At 36.2% G+C, this 21002-nt stretch overlaps 1 long non-coding RNA gene across 9 annotated transcripts in view; it reads right to left on the minus strand.

Moving 5' to 3' along the window:
* The window catches only part of LOC143655851 (uncharacterized), a 22480-nt gene continuing 1478 nt past the window's right edge, over positions 1 to 21002 (minus strand). Inside the window, exons 2-5 of one of the 9 annotated variants that reach the window (XR_013162307.1) lie at positions 18990 to 19081; positions 17265 to 17316; positions 16409 to 16542; positions 13844 to 13888 (exon numbers count right to left, since the gene is read on the minus strand). This is a non-coding gene — a long non-coding RNA (uncharacterized LOC143655851). Of the gene's footprint in view, positions 295 to 12615; positions 12732 to 13843; positions 13889 to 16408; positions 16543 to 17154; positions 17317 to 18497; positions 18826 to 18962; positions 19082 to 21002 lie in introns of those variants that run through there. The other 8 variants (XR_013162305.1, XR_013162301.1, XR_013162300.1 and 5 more) reach the window with 8 other exon arrangements.

Genomic DNA, 21002 nt, shown 5'->3' on the forward strand with positions numbered 1-21002 from the left:
CAGCACTGATTATTGCAGGATACAAAGTGGGCAGAGATTGAGCAATTGATGATTAAGCAATACAAAATATTTGATAAGGCTCATTGGAAAAGTTCCTAGATTGGATGCTCTTACAACAGTCGCATTTATTCCTGAGTTTTAATTGTCATTTCTAAATTTTGAGATGCTATGCTCTTTGTGTATAACAAGGTAGTTCTCTGGAACTTTAGGTCTCTGTGTGAAACATGAGTCTCTGAGTTAGAGTGCTGCAGCTTTGAAAGTTAGAATTACTCCATACAGACACTGTTAAAGAAGCTGAAAAAAAGACAGACTTAATTAGAGATATAAATGAAACGGACATGGTTAGAACTAAAGTAAATTAGAATAAGGGTAAAGGATGATATTTTTTCTGTATATTAAAACATTAACTTTGGTGTGAGGCCAAAAGAAAAGCTGTTTATTTGGTACAAAATTTACATTTTCATAGCAAATTATCTAATTTAAGCTGTCTTGTCAGTTTATTTAAACAACCTAATTACATGGAACCTAGAGGACTTTGTTATTTTATACTGCCTAATGTAATACCCTAATACATACTAGAGTATTTGGGGCATAAAATTACAATGTATTTGCAAAGACCCTTCGAGTGACTGGTGAAAAATGTGGAACTATTAAATTTTCCCACATAGGGAATTCCTGATATTCTCTCAAGCCAAGCCATGAGTCTTGAGATTTGCCTTTATGAAATTTATTTCTTCAATGGTGAAGCTAAGCCTACTTATAACTATGCTTGAGTCACCCCCAGAGAACCTCTTTTGTTACTCTCTCTCAGCCAACTCTGTAAATACAATCACTAACGCTCCCACACACAAGACATGACTCCCAGGCATATAAGTCTCCCTGACAATGTGGGACATGACTCCCAGGGATGAGCCTAGTCCTTGCATCATGGGATTGAGAATGCCTTCTTCACCAAAAAACGGGAAAAGAAAAGTAACAAAATAAAGTTATAGTGGCTAAGAGATTTCAAATAGACTCAAGAGGTCATTCTGGAACTTATTCTTATGCAAACTTCAAGAAGATATTATAAATTGCTACAGTATGCCAAGCCCCAAGCAACAGTATTCCTAAAACCCCTAAAGAATACCATGGGCTCTTTCCAAGACCTAATAAAAGTTTTACTTAGTAAGTTTATTTTTTCAGAAATCTAAGGCCTCCAGATTGTTCCTGTGCCAGATAAACTCTGAAACCCAGAGGTACCAGATTCTCCAAGAACATAAACCAGTTTCATTCCTCTATCCCATAATATCAACCTCCCCTTCCAACATGAGGAAATTAAAATGGTCATTGCCCAGATATCCCTGAAGATTGAGGGAATGATGATGGGAGGCTGGAGGTGTACTGAGAAACTAGGATTTCACAAATGATTAGGACCACTAATTATATAGATGTTTCCCTTTAGTTTGTGGTTCATTATAATAGCCAGAATACTATACCTAAAACTGTTTAACTGTAATCCAGCAGACTTGAACTTGGCAATGATGGTAAAACTATATAGTAGTTATTGCATAACCCTATGATGATAAAAACCTTGTGACTGACACACCATTTCTCCAGTATACGACTAGAGGAGTAATAAAATAAATACATGCATGAAGAAAACTGTAATAATAATAGGTTGGGAATATGGGGGAAAATACCTCTAAATAAGCTATGGATAATAGTTATAGTACTACTTTAATAATATTTCATCAATTTTAACAAATATAACTATGATTAAAAAATAACAATTAAAAAAACTGTTATCATCAACTGTAACAAATTTTCCACACCAATGCAAGGATTGGCGGTTGGGTGGTATATGGGGAATCATGCGTGATTGTCCTATAATCTTGCATTAGTGTCGTGTGTTTGTTACAACTGACAAAAGTATATTATAATTGTCCTATTAACTATAATCATTGTTTACATTAGCTAATCTTTTTTTGATCAGAAAGAAGGGTTTTTTCTGTTTGTTTGTTCTTTCACACTAAAATAACTTGTCTTACCTTACAGTGACTGAGGTTACTATTCTCCTGGAAAATTCAGGCTTGTGGACTTGGACCACTCCCAGGGATTCACTGCCTGAGGCCAGCTATCTACTAAACTCACATGGAGCAGAAGTCAGACAATGAGCTCACTGGAGATGTCACAGAAGCTTGGTTGCCATGGCAATTGTTGGAAGAGAACACAGAGAAGGGTAAAAGAGAAAGAAAAGAGAAGAGAGAAAACTGAAGGAAGAATTGAAGAGTAACAGTAAAAACAGACAGAACCTAAACCTGGTGGAGAAATGTATGCAAAACCTGTGGGGGAAACAACTTGTTCAGAAATGGTGACTTCCCAACAGCTTCCTGGAGTGATGTGGTTTCATGGAGGATGATTTCTGAGGTACATTTCAGTTTAGACTAAATGCAAAGGGGTTTGGAGAGATTTACAAGTATATAGACTATTTTAATACCAAGAAATCTATATTAAATTAGCTAGATAACCACCAAGATGGTGGAGAAACAACAGATGTTTTCCACATGATAATCGTTGAGTTGAATGTCAAAATATTTTGAAATGAAATACAAATCCCTACATACCACAGGGGCTTTTCCAAAGTGCAAAAAATTGTAATGTCCCTGAATTAGGTGCTTAGGTAGAGCAGAAAAGGTAGAAGAAAACTAGTTACTCCTTAGAGCATCACTATCAATATATGCTCTAAATTTAATTTCCAATATTGATTTTTGGAGCATGGGCAGAGAGAATGTGCTACATTCAAACCCAAGGCTTCAGTGAGTTTCAGGTACATGATGAGGCTTATCCTACCTCCTTGTGGCTCTGGGCCAATGTGCACAAAATTGGAGAATAATGAGTATGGTCCTGAAGGGAATCACAAAGAGCTTAACTGAAGAAGGAAAATTCAGAAGCATCACCATCAGCATGGGAGGACAGTGTATTTACTTAATTAGCTAAAAATAATTGGTTATAAAATTCTGCTCTTGGTAAGTGTTTTTGCCATAAAAGACTTCCTAGACTTCTGTCCTATACAATGACTGAATAAATAGATTGAGAGATCCTAAAGGCTAAGCTTAATTAATCTTGTATCTGGAGAATCCAAAAATCCAACACTACTAATGAGAAGTTAATCCAACTTCTCTTAATCAAGTTATACTGTACCAAGAGACCAACTCTAAAATAAAATTTAGGAAGTGACAAAATTGCATATGAAATAAGTCCAAATGGTGATGAGTATAATGTTCACTGGAAATAGCAGACTCCAGGTGTGGCCCCGATGCCTGGAGAGAGTGGAGCCGAGAAAAAGGTGGTCTCCTCAATGTCCCCTGAGATTGATTCAGAAAGAGGCAGGCCACTGCATAGGCCCTTGGAAATGGTGGGACTACCACTTTCTAAAGCTGAAGGATAAATGACTTTCAGACACTGAAATCCAATGGAGTTTGCCCTGCAGGTTTTCAGAACTGTTTGGGTCTTGCAACTCTTGTGATCTTTCCAATTTCTCCTTATGGAAATGAAAAGCTGTATCCTGTGAATGTCCTCCTTTGCATATTGACACCAGATAACTTGTTTTGAGATTCATAGGTCCACAGTCAGAAGAGAATTTTTTGCACCTTAATATTGTTTAAGGTGATGTATGTAGTTGCCGAGTTGACAAGGGGTGGAAATGTTGTAGTTAGATTCAGTTGTCAACTTGGCTAGGTGAAGGTTCCTAGTTCTATTGCTATGGACATGAGCCAATGGTATGTGAACCTCATCTGTTCCTGATTACATCTTCAGTCAGCTAGGAGGTGTGCCTGCTGCAGTGAATGATGTTTGATTTAATTGGCTGGTACTTAAATGAGAGCGCTCATCATAGCACAGCCTAAGCAGCTCAGCATACCTCATCACAGCACAAGCAGCTCAGCCCAGGCCTTTGGAGATGCAGAAAGAAATCACCCTGGGTAAAGTTGTTTGAACACAGAGGCCTGGAGAGAAGGCCAGCAGAGATCACCCTGTGCCTTCCCATATAAGAAAGAACCTCAGATGAAAGTTAGCTGCCTTTCCTCTGAAGAACTAACAAAATAAGTCCCCTTTTATTAAAATCCAATCTGTCTCTAGTGTGTTGCATTCTGGCAGCTAGCAAACTAGAACAGTAGAACAGGCTGGTGAATTGAGTGATACAATGTGATTGGTCCTGCTGCTCCTGTGGCAGTGCCCTAAAGGACAAAAATAGCCAGATAGATTTACATAATAATCACTTTTATGTAAGAATTAATGAGTACCTTTTATGAGCACGAACTTGTATCAGTGCTGTAGCACGACTCCCAACCCTCGGAAATCAAGATTGTTTTTGGAAAGTATAAGTACATAAATTTTGGAGTTTCTTAACTGTCCTGACTCAATGTTCACTTTTTGCAAGTATTAGTACAAAAAAGGACCATAAATCTTATTGCTTGATCTATAAATATTTTAAATTATAGACAAAGTGTTATAGGCAATAATGTATAATTATTTTACAAAACCCACATATCTGTTCTCTGGGTCCTGCAAGGGAATATCTATGAAACATTTACTTAAAAATCTTGTCAGAGTACCTTAGTCTGCACCTGTTTATTTGCTCCTATTTTCAGATGATAGAATGATGGAATTCAATGAGCTTTGGATGAATCAGAGATGAAACATTAGAAATTAAGATTTAAAAATCTTTCTTCTGGTAAAGCTTAAAATAAACTTATAATTCCAGGTGGATTACACAGTGTTCTCATGCAAAAATAGAATGACCCTTCCATATGATAAACGCAGAACAACGAGAAATGAATGAAGCAACTCTCTAAGAGAAACACATCTGCTCTTCGAATCAGGAGATGTTGAGGACGAATAGTATTCTCAGACAATGGAGGACAAGTTTCACCTCCTGAGGAGAAAGGCTGAATGACCAAATAGTCATGATTCACAGCATCAACAAATTCCACTCAGATGTTCGCATTCCAAGCTCCAGGGTCGCATATATTTTGAATATCTACAACTGTGTTATTAACCACCCAAAACATAGTGATTTAAAATAAGCATAACTATTATTTCTCACTTATCTGTGGTTATACCAAATCAGTTGGGCAGTTCTTTTGTTCTACAAGGTGTGGCATCAGACTGTGGTCATCTGGAGGCTTCAGTGCACTGAAGCTTTACCAAGAAAGCTCACTTAAATGGATGTGAGTCAGTGCTGGCTGCTGACCAGACGCTCAGGTGATGCTGTCACCTGTAGCAACATGTCCTACTCTGCATGACCCAACAGGCATTGGAGGAAGTCACTCAGCCTCACTTTCATCACGTACTATTGATCAATAAGGATCAGAACTAGCCCATACTAAAACAGAAGGGAGGTGGATCCCACAACTTGATGGGAAAATGGCAAGGTCACATTACAAAAAAGCATGTGCTTTGGAGATATTCTTTGGACCATCTTTGGATATATTTAACATTGTCCACCTGCAAAGCATGACTAAACACATTTTTCCCATATGGGAAATATATTCAACTTCTTTGCAAAAGTCTCATATCCTTATGTAAGCAGGCATTAATCCAGAATCTTGTCATTTAAAGTGGTGAAAGAGATTCTTGGATCTCATTCCAACTTCACAGGATAAGTGCAATATTAACTCCTGTTCAAAAGAAGGTAGATTTTTTCTCTTCTATTTTCATATCATATTCTTCTTTCCTTCCCCTAATTATTCAACAACAAAGCCATCAGGGCTGGAAGAAAAAGGTAGGTATCTATGATGGAGAATTAACCTGTGGTAACCTAGAGGGGAATATCAGAGCCAAGATGTGATAAGTAAGGTGAGAGAGAGGGGCAAACAGGCTTGCAGTTTTAGAAACAGATAGAGGTTAGGGAATTTTACAAGTGTGAGAGCAGCCTGATGTGGGGTATCAGGTAAGCAGGACAAGGAGACTCTGTTCAGGGAAGATATGCTGACAAAAATTGAATACTGCTTCTGTATGGGGGGATTTATCTAATAGGTTAATGAGCTAAGGATAATGGAAGTTTGGTTTGTCACTGCCAAAAAAGAGTAACAAATACAGAAAGGGTGACAATTAGAATAAACCCAAAGTGTTGAAACAGAATTGAATGTATCAGTATGAATTCAGGGTTTTCAACATATAGGGAAAATTTAGAAATGAATCTATTTCTGGGAGGAGGCAGTGATGTCTCAATAACCTATGAACAATGAGATCCTAGAAACAGTGATAGCCCAATAGTAATTATCACACCTAAAATGTTCTAATACAAGGAAGGAGAACTCTAGGGAAAAGGCTGCCTTGAGGTCTGGATTACAAAAAGTACAACCTAAGTCAGAACATATCTTTTCTACTAAAAAACAAAAAGCTGCTTAAAGATTTATGGGGGCATATCAAAAATACAGAAAAGCAATGGTGAATGGACTCTTACCAGGTAAAGCAGGTCAATTTCAGCATCAACTTAGTGAAGACAACAGATTTACAGGAGTCAAAAAAATAGGGAAATATGAGTCCATATGGATATAAATAAAGAAATGAACTTTTAATGAGAAACAAGATATTTACATAGTTTTAATGTATATTGTATGTTGTATGTATGTATGTTTAGCAATCTTCTAAAAGTAAAGGAGAAAAGATTAATTTTATAGTGGAGTAGTATGGTAGGCATCATGTTACTAAAGTGATCAAGTGAAAATTACGAGAAATAGGATGAATTTAATCATGTGCCATCTCATAGAATGCAATAGAAGAATGCAACTTCACTATCCTGCTCTATCTGCCAGAGACACATAGTCTAAATCCAATCTTAACATATAGCAAAGAAATTCAAATTGAAGAACAGCATACAAATTAACTGGTCTGTAACCTTCCCAAATGTCAAAGTTAGGAAAGTAAAGGAGTGACTGGAGAACTGGTCCAGACCACAAGAGACTAAAGAAATGTGACGATTATGACAACCGTGAGGTGTGACATTCAAACTCTCTTCAAGAAATAACTTCCTTATCTGCTGTGAGGAAATCAGTTAGCTGACAGGCACTAGCTACAGTTCATTTGGGATCCACTGCATGTTTGAGGTATGTGCTTCCTGCAGCCAGCTCCAAAGTCTCCCACATTAGCTTTCAAAGACCAGGACATGAGTTGGCTTCCCCAGGAAGCAGACTTTAAAATATAGATTAACATGTTGGATGTATTAAAAGGAGTACCTTTGAGAGCAATACTATGTGATAGAAGGAAAGACACCAGAAAAGTGAACTACAATGCATTTGTTTATTAAAGATTTATTGTATCACAAGCAGTAAATAGGCATCCAAGACAGGGCAAAATACAGAACTATCTAATACAGATTCATGAAAAAAGCCCTTGAGAGGAGTTGTTCTCTTGCTTTCACTATGCCTCCCATCAGTAGAAACAGGAAACTTTTGTGTTTTAGGAATTTAAAAATAAAGCACTTAAATTAAACAGAACATTACAGTATATCATTGGATATATCTGAGATTCAAAATATAACTGAGAATTAACTTTTCAGAGATTCTATCTGACTGTAATCAAAAAATTCAAAACTATTTTGGAGGAAGATTTGTGCAGATGCTGATTAAATTCTAAGAGATTACATGGGAGAACTGATTAAGATTGAAATCTGGAAAACTTCCAAAATCCAGAATATAAGTTGAAAACTACAATGAACTTCCAAAGTATGCAAAGAAGAAATGGAGATAACAGGACTGGGAGATAACAGAACCATGTCCATTACCCCAGTCTACCCAGTTCCAGCACACAAGCCTCCTCACTCTTCACCCAACACATCAAGCATACTCTGGTTCCTAGCATTAGCTGATCTGCCTAAAGTAATACCCTCTCAGTACACTCACAGCTTGTTCCTTCACTTTTTCAAGTCTTCACTTAAATGTTCACATCTCTGTTAGCCTTTCCTTAATACCGTATTTATAATTACAGGGCTTGCACTCAAATTCGATGCCCCATTCCATCCCTTGCTTCATTTTTCTCAGATGGATAAATAAATTATATTTTTGATTTGATTTTCTTTAGTGTGTTCTATTGCCTCTCCAATTAAATTAAATTGACTTCAGCAGGAATTTTTTGTTTTGTTTACATTATCCCCAGTGTCCAGTAAGCACTCAATGAATGTTTGTTGAATAAACCTACATCACTGTAGCATTTAAAATGCCATTTTTTGAGTAGTGTTCAAAAAAAGTACAACTCACACATCTCTAAACCACAAATCTGAGACTTGGTGGAAAAAAAGCATATTAATTTTAAAAATGAAACAGAATCTAAGAGAAGATCTTCCTTTTGTAACAATAAGGACAAGGTCTATTACTATTTAATTATTCCCTAAAAACCTTTGCCAATGCCAGGTTACTAGAAGCACAAGAGAAAGTAAATACACAGTTCCACAAGTGCACTTTTCCTCAGGGAATCGCAAGGCTTGGGATTTCATCATAAATGACTAAAATTCAAAAAAAGGATCTCATGTGATGAACAAATTCTTTTTAAACTATCAGGGGAGAGAGTCCCAAATCTCTAAAGGCCCCGAGGTAAAGAAATAGATATGTACAATAACTTTCATCAGGGTTTTCATCTTGACTATAAAAATGAATTTTGAATCTGAAGGGAAAATATCTTTTATGATTCACTCTTTACAACTCATGGCATGTTATAAACTTGTTCATTCAATTCTTCGAAAACCCTGCTCATGTTTCTCATCCTGTGTGGTAGTATGTTATTTCCCTTCTCTGACTGATCTTCTCAGCACTTTTCCAAGGAATGAGTTAAAGCTGCATATCATATTACAACAAATGCTGGGTTTCCTGCATAAACGGATTTATGGGCAAGTGCTTTCTCCATACTCTGACAATATCAATATTTGATTAGAAGAAAGTGCATGTAGTGAATCTTAAATGCATTCTACTCTTTTACATGAGTCTTGGGAAATATTTTCATTTAGTCCTTATCCTTTTAAAATATTATTGAGTAATGCTTACAAAAAAGATTGAGGATTTCATGTGAAATGTGTAACTGATAAATTGATGGTAAAATATCAATATGAAGATTTACTTTACTTCTTCAATAGAGAAAACAAGGCAAACTGCTGAATCCACTGATATCTCTTCTTCCCAACCAATATCTTCCTCTCATTTTCACTAGCATAATGTGCTTTGGCTTGATGTAAAATAACTCTTCCTTCAATGACAAAACCATTCACATGTGTTCTTTTTATTTGTTGAAATTATGGGCTCTCCCTTGAACAGTAACTTTATACAGTTAGCATTCCCTAGAAATGCTTTAACAAGAGATGCAAACAATGTGGTATTAATATTGATTTGATATACCTTGATTAGGGTCCCACTCTCAGGGAAGATAACGAAGTGTGATAGCTGAGAACAGGACATGAGGAACTAGGACAGGTCAGAGTATAGAGGACAAAAAATTAGTTTAAAAATCCAGCAAACCAGTTACAGAGAAATTATATAACCACTAAGACCTGCACAACTGAACATTTTTTCAATAAAGAATTTAGCAGAATAATTTGCAAATATCCCACAGGTATCATTAATTTTGAAATGTTAATATTAATTATATCTTACATTACCATTCATATTCTTATTTACCTCTCCTCACTTATGAATAATTTTGTACTAAATATCTCTACATAAGTGCAATTTAAATATTCTCAACTTGAAGATACTTTGTTTGGTATTTCTAGAATTGTTTTGGAATGACAAGATTTGCTACCATAATAGTTTCCTGTGTCCAGACCAGGCAACACAATCACAGCTGAAAAAATTCTAAGCATTTTATGAATTGTTCTACACAATCACAGATGATCAAGGTAAAATATTTCTCCAACAGGAAAAAAACCAACAAATGAAAACCTCTAATAATCTGAAAAAGGATGGTGCTGAGACTCCATGCCAGCTTCTATGATGTGATCAATATGGGTAGCAAATAGCCTGAAACAACAACTTGCATGCAGACATGACAAACACAATCTACATAGCCCTGTAGGCAATGAGAACATGAAATAGCAGTCTTTTCACTTTAGGGGCCAAATGTAGTAGCCAAGGATTGAGTTTTAAAGGATGAGATGCACAAAAATTAACTATGATTCAACAATAAAAAACTAAAGAGAAAGAAATAAACTTGGAGGAAGTTCGAGGAGTGAGTGGAGCAAGATATTCCATGTTTCAAGGTTGTTCCAATAGAAAAATGCATAGGATGGGTATTTTTAAGGTGCCTTTCACATGATATAAAAGAGAGAAAAATTCCATAGAACACACTCTGAGGAAAAAAATATATAAATGTACACACAAATAAAAACTTTTATCTACTTTAGGACATTTTTTCAGTGAAATTGGTAAAGTATATCCACCTTCAGCAGTTCAGTCACTGGAATGGTGGCTCTAAGGTCAGTTGCTCTAGTTCATACATTTATATAAAAGTGAACGAAAGCTTTAAACCATGTGATAGAGCTGAATCCAGCTAGCTTGATAAAGAGGAAACATTTTCTCTATAACAATATGTGTTCAGGTTAAGGTCCTATAGAAGACATATATCCTGGAACCAGAAAGACCCCTTTTATCAACATTTTATACCACTGTAGGAACAAAGAGGAACATTGTCTGAGCTCTGTACCACAACAAGACAGAGCCTTAAGAAATATCTTAATGTGACTTGCCCTCCCCCTTTCTTTTTTTTTTTTTTACCATTTTGACTAACAAGAATATAAGCTTTACACAATTCTTTAGGAAGAACATTCACATATGTTGAACTTTTATAAAACCCCTGTATGGTAAACAAAAGATGAATATATGCACAGATAGATGTTAAGAGATATCAAAATGACAACATTTGAACCATTTATGTATAATCCAATGCCATGAGCATTATTTAATGCTTGTCCCAAGTCATGTTCTCTTTCTTTATTATTTATTTGCATCTTATTATAATGAAACAGTACTCTTCAACAGAAAGTTGTGAAATCATACTTTGCTGCTTTAGCAGAAACCACATTGTTTACACCTTTTTCAAATAAATACTAAATAAATTTGTTATTTCCAGGTAAAAACAATGTATTTCATTAACATCGATAACTCTTGCTATCTACATTATTTCCAGGCTAATGAATGCATCCAGAAGAGAACCTACTAAATTGGCTTTATATAATTCTTTAGAAAGAACGTTTGCATGCACCAATTTGTTCATAAATATCCTATTTGGTAAATAGATGAAGAAATACAGAATCAGAGATTAAGTGGCATTAAATGCAAACATTTGAACTTCTTATGTGTAATCCAATATCCTGAACTTATTCAATGTTTGCCCCAAATCACATTATTGTCTTCTGTTATTGTGTGCACCCTATTAAAATGAAACATTCTTCAGGGATGAGTTGTGAAATCACACTTTTTTTTACTTTAGCAGACTCCTTATTATTTATTACTTTCTCAAATAAATGCTAAAGAAATTTGGTGTTTCCAGGTAAAAAAAATATTCTTCATTAAACATTGATAACTGGTGCTATCTCCATTATTTCCAGGCTAATGAATGCATCCGGAAGAGAACCTGCTAACTCTGTTAGCTACTTTATCCTCCTGGGCTTTCCCTCAAGCCGAGAAATGCATCTCCTCTTCTTCGGACTCTTCTCAGTAACCTACACTCTGACTCTGATGGGAAATGCAGCCATAGCCTGTGCTGTGCGGTGGGACCGGTGCCTTCACACCCCCATGTATATCCTCCTGGGGAATTTCTCTTTCCTGGAGATATGTTATGTCTCCACGACTGTCCAAAACATGTTGGCCAACTTCCTCTCCACAAGCAAGTCCATCTCCTTTGTGGGTTGTTTCACACAGTTCTATTTCTTCTTTTTTGGGTGTGATGAGGGCTTCTACCTTTGCATCATGGCCTTTGACAGGTGCCTGGCCATTTGCCATCCCCTGCATTATCCACGCATCATGACTAAAGAGCTCTACACTGGCCTCATCATCTTCGCTTGGTCAGGTGGGTTCATTCTCTTCCTAGGCCCTGTCTTACTCATTTCACAGTTGCCTTATTGTGGCCCAAACATCACCAATCATTTCATATGTGATCCTGTACCTTTGATGACGCTGTCCTGTTCTGTAGACACCACAACACAGTTTATTTACTCTACTTTCAATGTTATCTTCATGATTGGCACTTTCCTTTTCATCCTTTGCTCCTATGCTCTGGTGATTCTGACTGTGCTACAGATGCCCTCAGCTGCAAGCAAACGCAAGGCTTTCTCCACTTGTGCTTCTCATCTAACTGTGGTGGTCCTGTTTTTTGGCTCTGTTTCTGTGACATATGTTAGCCCTGGTTCAGGACACCCAGCAAAAATACAAAAAATTGTCACCTTGTTTTATTCTGTGGTAACCCCATTCTGTAATCATCTAATTTATAGCCTTAGGAACAAGGAGATGAAAGCTGCTTTGAGGAAAGTCTTCAGGACTGAACAAGCCACTCACAAAATATAAATGAACACAGAATTCACTTAACTTATAAGCTATGAGTGATTATTATTATTATTATAGCAGGACCCATTATCATCTTAAACACACTTACCACAAGATGCTCTGGTCTTATTTAATATGAAATAGATTCTGCATTGAAAATATATCAAATAAGTGATTTACTGTGTGTCTTAAGAGAAATCAGTCCCTCTCCATGTAATTCATTTTCTGAAAAAAAGAAAACACAGATGTTTGTTTTTTATTTTGAGCACTAGCGCAATTTATCCTCATATAATAGAGATCATAAGCTACTCTTTGGGAATTAATCCTATAAGTCAATAAGTCTCCATTAATAAATATTGAGTGAAAAAGAAAATTCATCTTTGCAAGTGTTCCAACTTGCTAAAGTATTATTATCCTGTCACTTAGAAGAAAGACAAGAGGTCTTTAAGGCTTCAAGGAACAAGAGAGTAACAGCATTGACTGGATAGTAAGTGACTTTTCAAAGAAATCACAATATAAGGATTAGGAATTAAAGTGAGTCAGTTTTTTAGAATATGATAGAAACACGTGGCAATTATAAAGAATGAGCATTACTCAGAACACTGAATGCTTTGCTGAAAAAGGAACAAGATAGGAAAATCAGAAGAAAAGGATGTTTGATGAGGAGACATTTGGATGGACCAATGAGAATGAGCACAAAGGATGCAGATTTTTGTTTTTCAAAGCAATTCCCTTCAGAAAGTATGCTTGAAAGAAGAGGCATACAACAGTCAGGTATAAAGAATGAGTCTTCTAGTAACTCTTAAATCTGTCCTCATTCACCTCAGTGCTTCCACAAACTGCCAACAAAGAAAGTGGTAGAGCTGGAAGCTGTGATGAGCCACAAAATATGGTCATTCTCTTGCCAAGGCTGATAAAGTCACTACTGCTCTTTTTTTTCTATTTTTCCAACAGAAGAACCAATGCTAAGCACTCAATTGGCACCATTCTGTAACAAAAACTAGTAACTGGTGGCAAATTGATTATATCAAAATTCTTTCATTCTGGAGGTTGCAAAGAGTTGTCCCCTCCAAGACAGTTTTCTCTGGTTAGGGTTTGGCTTTTTTCCTTCAGATCCTCTGCCTGTGTCAGTGTCCTCATAATTATAAAAGGCCTGATTTACTATTATGGGTCCGAGCTAAAGGCAACGAAGCACTGAGTACATGATGACAGCATTCACTGGACCTATCTTGTACTGCATCCCCTGGAAGCAGTCTACTTGATAGAATGTTTTCTGAATGCACCTCTAAAAACTAACCAAGAGCGATGCAATGGTGGTTCAGTGGCAGAATTCTTACCTGCCACACTGGAGACCCAGGTTTGATTCCCAGAGCCTGCTCATGCTGAAAAAAAAAAGATAACCAAGGCCCTTAGAAAAGTAAATATAAAGTTCCCATATGACCCAATAATCCCACTACTCAGTATATGCCCAGAAGATCTAAAAGCAGGGATGTGAGCTGATACTTACACATGAAAATCCATAGCAACATTATTCACAGTTTCCAGAAACAACCAAAAGTGTCCATCGACAGATGGATGGATAAAAAGGTGGTATATATAGAATATGGTATATTACTCAGAAGTAACAGGGAATGAGGTTCTAAAGCATGCAACAAAATGGATGAATCCTGAGGATGTAGTGCTTAGTGAAATTAGCCAGACACAAAAGAACAAATACTGTATGGTCTCACTGATTTGAACTAATTATACTATCTAAACTCATAGTCATAATATCTAGAATATAGGTTACCAAGAGATAGAATAAGGCTAGAGATTGGGGAGTGGTTGCTTAATAGGTACAGAATTTTTTAACTAAGTTGAACTTAAACATTTGAAAATGGATAGAGGTGACAGTATCATGTTTTAGTAGGATTAGTAATAGTGCTGAACTGTCTGTGAATGTGACTGAAAGGGGTTGTCTAGAGTTGTATATGTCACCAGAAGGAAAGCTATAGGTTAAAATATGGAAATGTATAAGGAAGTGAACCTTGTGGTGGATGATATCTGTGATTTACACTACAAATATAAATAAGTTCTTTCATGAACCAGAACAAATGTACAAACACTTTCACAGAGTTAATACTAGAGTGGCATATGGGAAAAATATACTTACTGCAAACTATGGACTGGAGTTAACAGTAATATCTTAATTTCTTTCATCAGTAGTAACAAATGTTTCATATCAATACCAGGGTCAACAATAGGGGGTATAGGGGATATGGGGTGTTTGTTTTTTTTTAATGTTTATTTTTTATTTATCTTTTGTGAGCAATGGATACCCTCCCAAACTGATTGTGGTGATTATTATACAACTATGAGATGATACCGTGAGCCATTGTTTGTATACTTTGAATGGGTTATATGGCATAAGAATAGATTTCAATAAAACTTGCTACAAAAGAGAAACAAGCTAGCCAATATTTTTGAACCTCAGCAATATCGACATTTTGAACTGGATAATGCTATGTTATGGGAAGTATCCTGCTCATTGTATTATGTTTAGAAGTACCCTTGAATTCTACCCACTAGATAACAGTAGCAGCACCTCCAAGTATGATAAAAATTTCTCCTGACATTGCAAAATATCTTAAGGAGTGAGAATAGGGAGGGAGACTCCAGAAAACACAATGGTAAGCAATGACATTAGATTAGGAATGATACACTGAAATTCTGGGCTTTATCCTCAACAGCGTGGGAATGTGTTATGCATAGTTAGTATAACCAAAAAGGGAGCCACCCTAATAGCCAAAATACAACAATTTGGCAACCAAGTGGTGGGAGTAAGTTTGATTCTACTCCCCATAATATCCAGTGATGCATCAACAAAATTTGTTCTTGCTAATTCTGTGACATTGTTGCCTGCTGGTTAAATCATGGTTACCAAGATGGGGGAGGATGCTTCCACCAAAGGAACCGAAAATGGGTTCTACTGAACTGAAGCTATGGCTGCTTCTATTTGAAATTCTCTTGGTGGAAGAACAATAGGCAAGGGAGTCACTATGCTGGTCAGTGGGATATATTCTAATTATCAGTGGTTGCTGATACCTAATACAAATAAGGAGGAGATTGACTGAAACTCAGAGAGCTCAGAATGGTATCTTTCAGTGCTATCATGCCCAGTAATTGCAAAGAACCCAGAAAACGCAGTATGCACAACTTGGCAAAGGTATTGCCAGAGATGAAGGACTAGGTGCCTGTGATGGTTAGGTTCTGGTGTCAACTTGGTCAAATGAGTATGCCCAGTTATCTGGTCAGGCAAGCACTGGCCTGACTACTGCTGTAAAGATATTTCATGGCTGGTTGATTAAGTCATCAGTCAGTTGATTGCATCTGTGGCTGATTACATCTGCAATCTACTAAGGCATGTCTCCCAAAATGAGATAATCCAATTCGTTGAAGGCTTTTAAGGAAGAAGAAAGACTCACTGCTTCTTCAGCCAGAGAGCCTCTCTTGTGGATCTCATCCAGACCGTTAATCAGAGCTGCCAGTTTCACAGCCTGCCCTTTGGATTTTGGACTTTTCCATTCCCATGGTTGCATTAGACACCTTTTTAAATCTTACATTTACAGATCTCTCCTGTTGGTTCTGGTTAACTGACTAACACAGTGCTCCATTTTACATCCCCTGTATCATCTGAATTGCTGTTAGTAGATGAGATACATCTAGAAGGAGTAGGGGAGGACTAAAATGCTGAATATCTACAATGCTATTTATTAAATCATATTTGTAGATTGCAGGCTGTCAAAACCTTGAAGAGTCATAAAGAGAGAGAACATAATATGTGGAACAAATGGATCTAAGTAGTGCAAATAAGGGGCTACAGTAAAAGTTCTGATGTCCAGCATTTTATCCATTCTGCTTACCTCTTCCTTTGGTTACTGCTTCCTGGACAGTGGCAAGCTTGGACTCATTGTGACAGTGTTCAACCTCCACAGTGACATATGTCTTTTCACTTTCTGCCTTTGGTACTTACCCAAAGCCTCTTGGGCCCAGTCAACTAGACAAATGCAACCAGAATATAAGGGAATCAATGCTCCCAGTGATAAACATCAACTAATAGTGGAGGGAGACTTTGGATAAATATCCCAGCTTTTCAGACTCTTGTCAGAATCAAGCACCAATTGCTTGCTCTAGAGACTTGAATTATATAAACTGACAAGTTTGTCCCTGATTCCAAGTCTCCCTTTTTCTGTTCTCTATTATTCCTTCCTAGGCAGTGCCTAAAAAACTATGTCCCAAGAACTCATCTCAGTTATAATTTGGAAAACTTAATATTAAACAAGTTTTAACTGTGACCTCCCTCAATGATGCCTTTCATAATCATAACAAAAAGTTTCTTACCCCCACACATACATTTACTTCCAGACTTAGACTTTCCAATTAAAAAATGTGGTGTTCCCCACCTATTCATGGCAAACCTCTCCGCTATTGCCTTGAGCTTATCTCAAACATATTTTGAGACCACATCAATAGCTACTTTTTTTCTCCAGAGTCTTGAACTTTAGTCTTTTACTTCTTCAAAGGCTTTATCCAGTAGTAGTGAGAGGAGTAGTAGGGATTGAAAGGGGGGAGATTTAGAGGGAAAAACATCTCCCTGGAATGTGCTCACTTTTAGAGTCCTACAGTTTTCCTCCTTATCTAGATGACATGAAAGAATAAAGTCAACCTCTACTTTCATCTCTCATTCACTTCTCAATCCCCTGCTTCCCAGTTCCTCACATTCTCTGCTCTGCTAAAACTGCTTTTGAGGACACCAGTGATCTTCACGTTTCTGTAGAGAAATAACATTAACAATCATACAGAGATTCTTCTGTTAGTAATAAGAAAGTCTTAGTAACTCAAACAGAAGTTACCAGGTCTTCCAGCACTGTCATTAGTTATCATTATCTTTCAACAGAATACACATGAATGGACAACTTTACATTCTTGTGAATTCCTATTATTGGGGTTTGAAAACCTCTGTGAAAGACTGGGCATAAATTTATGATCAGTTGCAGACTCTTACTAACTAGAGTGAAGGTGAAAGAAGTGAAAAATATTTGTTCCCTCTCAATTGTACCTCAAAAATTACATAATTTATGATTTTCATGTTTTACATGGAATGGAAAATAGTCCAGTATTTCTCAAATTTTAATATGGATATTAATCACTTGCACATCTTTTGCAAATACAGGTCCTGAACAGCATGGTTATGGATATTATAAATGATTGGCCATAAAATCCCCAATGTGGTGCAAGATGATGTAACACTTATAGATAGAATCATGTTCCCCACAAAGACATATCTGAGTCCTAACCCCTAGTTCTGTGGGTGTGAATTCATTTGTAAATAGGAATATTTCAAGCAGTGGACAATAATGATGAATTTTGCTTAAAAAAACAAAGAGGCACATTTTTTTAAATGCTCATAAGTCTTAGTAACTTGGATGTTACTATTTATTTTCACAATGGTCATTTCAATGGTGTGGTAGAAGAGGGCACCATGTTGAAATAGGTGCAATATGAAGAAGAGATGAGGACTCTGCTATTTCTTAAACTCACCAGACACAGTCATGCCTTCTGGTATTTATAAAAGTTGTCCCCTCTGCAGGGTCCCTCTTTTCCCAGATATCTATACTCCTTACTCCCAGTTTTTGTTGAAGTCTTTGCCCAATTTCACCTTTTTACAGAGGCCTTCTCTGGCCAACCTATGAAAATGCTAATTAAACTGCCTTCTCTCTGCTATATCGCCCCCACCCAGAGGATATCTATGCTCAAAAGAGCAAAGAAAGAAAGGAAGGGGGCACATATAAGAATGAGTATACAATTAATGGAGAATTAACAAGCCTATATTTCCTTGAGATAGAAATATTCTTGGAGAGTACAGATTGGTCCTATGATTCCAATTAAATTGTTTTAAGTCAAGTAGATAAAACTCTTTAAAGGGGCTTAAATTTAATATTGGTTAGGAAAATCACATTCACAGCCCAAGAGTTATCTCTTTTTATTTAATGGATAGGATGTGGTGGTGACATTCAAAATATTTAACAATCATTATGGTGCAATTACTGTCCAATCGGAGTGAACCCCATTCACAGGGTGAGTAGGGCCTTAGTGTCCCATATTTGAGACATTAATCCTTAACCCTTTAGTTGCTGAGCCAGGGGAGGCCCAGAGGCGCCCAAAGGATATTGAGATATGCAGCCTGGGGTTGGCTCTCAGGAAAAAGGAGGGATAGCTAGTCACCAACTCTTAAGGAGTTACTTCAGTTTGTCAACATCAAGCACAGCTGACCATCATCCTTGAATAGAAAGAAATGACAAAAAAAGGATCCTGTCATTGAGAGGCAGGACAGGTCCTAGGGAATTTTGGTATTTAATCCTTGTCTCAGTTTCATTTTCATCTCTGTTCCTCATTTAATTTCAGTTTCCTTTTTACCTCAAGGTAAGTCCTTTTGCAACCCACCATCTGAGTAAGCAGAATATCCACTGTTCCAAGGAGACAGTTTCCTTTCTGTATAGCGTTTTTTCTTTAGTCATGACCAGTTTTAACAAAATCTAGGCAAAAGTAAACATATTATTGTTTATTTTATATTTTCTCTTCAAAAACAGATAAAGAAAATATCCTTGACAAAAGCATATAGTCATAGGATGCTGATAATTTCATACACATGAAATCAAGGGAAAGATAGTAAATATAATTTGACAGAAAATAATAGTTATTTGGTAAAAATTACACAAATGAAATGAATACGTAAATGTTACATAGTGGATAGCTAAAGGCTAATATCTATAAGTTATAAATTATTACTTCAAATCCACAAGACAAAATACTCAGACAAAAATGAGCTAAAAACCATGAATGATCAATCCATTAAAAAATAGACAAAATGAACAATAATATACAATTTGTGTTTAAGTTCAGGCTAATTATTAAGAAAGTCAAAAATTATACAAAAAATGAGGTACTAAGGTTGGAAAGTTTCTGTTCAGAAGGAAAGCATGCAACATTTCAGTGGGGTAATTTGAAGACGTACATTCAAAACAGACCTAAAAAGTTATGTAGATTTTATCTAGCAATTTTATTTCAAATAGTTTATTCTAAGAGAACACATCCCAGAGTTGTTTGCAATATAAAATTCAAACCATTTAGATGGCCAACAATAAATAATCAGTTAAATAGATTATGATCTATTCATACAGTGTGATACTATGCAACTACTGACAATTGTGTACCTTTAAGTTTAATGATATGAGAAATGCTCATGAATATTTATGTAAAATCTTAGGATCCAAATATACATACATATATAAAATATGTATATAATCATACACATACTTATACCTACATGTATATACATTTTTAAAATATATGGTATAGAAATATAAACATATATAGTAAGTTTCACATTTTAAATAAAAATATTACTATGATTATGAATATAAATAGAAAAGAAAACCTCAAATGTTATATGGTTGAATCATTTTCTTTTTGCTGATATGTTTTTTTAAGTTTTTCTATAATGAACATGATATTACAAATGTATAATGAAGCAAACATTTTTAAAAGAAATTAACCTCTACAGAGATATTGATAAGGGAAGAATTCACAGGTAATTGTTCTAAAGACTACATATGCATAGGGGCAAAAGAGGTAGAAAGAGTGGAGTAAGCTATGGGTGCAAAACTTTTTCAGCATAAAGTTCCACCAAAATAGGTATTTGTTAAACAAGGCCTGTCTGCCATTCATTTAATGTAGGCAATTGCCTAAATTTATCAAAATGTCACCTCTGAAGCTAAGTATAGAATTGCCATATGATCTGGCAATACTGCTACTGGGTATATACTCTCAGAAGAACTGAAAGCAGGGATGTGAACAGATATTTATATACTGATGTTCATAGCGGCATTATTCACAATTGCCGAAAGATGGAAGCAACCCAAGTGTCTATCAACCAATGAATGAATGAACAAAATACGATATATACATAGGAGGAATGTTATGCAGCTGTAAGGAGGAATGAAGTCCTGATGCATGCGATGACATGGATGAACCTTGAGGGCATTAAGTTGAATGAAATAAGCCAGACCCAGAAGCACAAATATTGTATGGCCTCACTAATCTTAACTAATTGTAATGAGAAAAGTCATGGAGTTAATATCTACAATGCAGGTTACCAGGAGATAGGTGAGGGTAGAGAACAGAAAGCCAATGCCTGATTTATGTAGAATTTTCACTAAGGTTGATTGTAAAGGTTTGGAAATGGATAGAGCTGATGGTCGCATGTTATTGTGAGTGTAATTAACAGCTGAATTATGTGTGTGAATGTGCTGAAAGGGGAAGTTTAGGATTGTATATATCACTAGAAGGAAAGCTAGAGGATGAAACATAGGACACTATAACTTAGTGAACTCTGTTGTGGATGATTGCCGTGGCTAATAATGCAAATATGAGAATGCTCTTCAATGAACTAGAACA

Source organism: Tamandua tetradactyla, chromosome 14 (genome assembly GCF_023851605.1).
Source record: "Tamandua tetradactyla isolate mTamTet1 chromosome 14, mTamTet1.pri, whole genome shotgun sequence".
Classification (NCBI taxonomy): domain Eukaryota; kingdom Metazoa; phylum Chordata; class Mammalia; order Pilosa; family Myrmecophagidae; genus Tamandua; species Tamandua tetradactyla.